The sequence below is a fragment of the Mauremys reevesii genome, linkage group 13 (genome assembly GCF_016161935.1).
Source record: "Mauremys reevesii isolate NIE-2019 linkage group 13, ASM1616193v1, whole genome shotgun sequence".
Taxonomy (NCBI): Eukaryota; Metazoa; Chordata; order Testudines; family Geoemydidae; genus Mauremys; species Mauremys reevesii.
In genome coordinates, this window is record NC_052635.1 from 14,938,775 (window position 1) to 14,940,931 (window position 2,157).

Below are 2,157 nucleotides of genomic sequence, written 5' to 3' on the forward strand. Positions count from 1 at the left end.
GGTCAGGCTCTGGAGCTGATGTGCAGGGGATATTCATGGGTGCCTGGGGGAGAGAGAGCCTCCCAGCCCAGGGGACTGGGTGAAAGCCCAATTGCACAGCAGTGGGAGTGGGGGCTCCCCTTATCTGCTCCGGGCGGGGCGGGGGGGGGCGGGGTTCTCTCCCTGGCCCCTTAGGGCTGGGGAACGGGGGGGTTCTCCTTGGCCATTCAGTGCTGGGCAGTGTGGTGGGGGGGTTTCCCTGGGCAGCTCAGGGCTGGGTGTGGGTGCATGAGGGGGCTCGCCTCAGCGCAGGGCTGGGCAGTGGGGGGAGGGGGCTCCCCGGACACCTCAGGGCAGGGCCGTGCGGGGGGGGCTCCCCTGACAGCTCAGGGCTGGGCAGTGGGGGGGGGCTCCCCTGACACCTCAGGGCTGGGCAGTGGGGGGGGGCTCCCCTGACAGCTCAGCGCTGGGCAGTGGGGCTCTGCTGGTTGAAGCTGGGTGGTCTCATTTCAATTAATCTTGGAGAGTTGAGCACAGGAGAGAACTCAACCCCCCTCACCACCTGGAGTTTCCTTCTGTGGGGGTCTGTGGGGCACTGTCAGGGCATCGTCCCTGTTGCCCGTGCAGGGTCCTGCTCTGGGGGCCATTTGGGGTCTCTGTTCCTGGCACTGTCCCCTGTCCCCACACTCAGAGGTGTCTGGGGCGGAGGGTGGGGGCTGTCGCTAAGGAGCCAGCTGGTAGCTCTCCCTTGTGAGCAGCAGCTCCTCTGCCTGCCTCACTCCTCCCTAAACACTGCGCAGGTGAAGCCAGCCCCGTCCCCGGGTAGAAGAAGGTGCTAGACCTACCATCTCCAGTGCGACCTGCCAGCCTCCACTCTCCTCCCCTCTCGCTCAATCCCTGGACCGGAGACGACTTAAACCGTCCCTCTGCTTGGCTGTGTCTTGCAGCACTTCCTTCTCAGCGTGCAGAACCTCACTGCATCCCTTCCCTATTCCTCCCCCCACACCGAGTCACAGCTTGAGGAGTCATTGGGCCAGAGAGTGGGAGGATCCATGGCTAGGACCCCCAGGTCCAGCCAGTGGGACAGGCTGGGTGGAAGCTTGGCCCTTATCCTCAAGGTGCTCCGTGGCCTGGGCCCAGGGATGAGGCCGTGGGTGACAGCTCCGCTCCTCTGGCCCAGTGGACTCTCTATCAGCAGGGTAAAGCTCAGCTGTGCAGGAGACACAACTTACTTGGCGGCTGGCCCCAGACAGTGGGACGAGCTCCCCCACAAACTCAGACCCATCCCAAACCTCCCCCTTCCCGCTCCATGGACCAGGAGCCTGCGTCGGACCTGCCTTCTCTACTGGAAACACAGAGCAGCGTGTGTGAATATCTATGTATAAAACCTTACCAAAACGACATACCACTGCACATGCTTTTGCCCCAAGAGAGCAAACACCACATGGCGGATGTCACTCCCAGTCCTTAATTCCCAGATGGACGCTGCATGGATGCTTCAGAGCTGAGGGCAGGATAAGAACCTGCCTAGACTAGACTAGACTAAGTGACACCGTGAGATGGGGTGAAGTAGCCTCTTGGCCCCCAAAATCGCGTCTCTCAAATCCCTTCAGAGTGCAGGCCGCCCCTGGGCCCACCCACCCCAGCCAGGATCACGGTGATCCAGCCCCGTTCTGCCGAATGCTGCCAGGTGAAGGACTGTGCCCGGCTCACCCGAGTGACTTAACACCTTCGTCACTGCTGTCCGTGGGGACCCAGGGCAGACCCAGGCTCCCAGTGTCTCAGTCACTTTTGGCACTGGGACCCAGCCTCTTCAGTCTTGTTGATGGGCTAAAAAGCATCATCCCAGAAGGCGGGAGTGAGAGACAGCACCAGGCCGGAGCACAGTGGGGCTAGACTAGAAATGCTCAAGCATCCCCACAGCAGCTGTCCCTGGCGCACTTGCTGCGATACCTTCCACTGAATGGACCAATGGAATATGGCTGAGCTGGTCTAGTGGACAGAGCATAGGACTGGACTCAGGGGACCTGGGCCAGGCTGCAGGGGGACCTTGGGCAAGTCCCTGTTAGTACATAGGCTTGTTTGTCAGCCTGAGAGAGAAGTTTGGGTTTGACTTTTTGATGCTCTTATCCTACTAGGTGTGAAGAACAATGAACAGAGACACTGTGTGTTGCATTT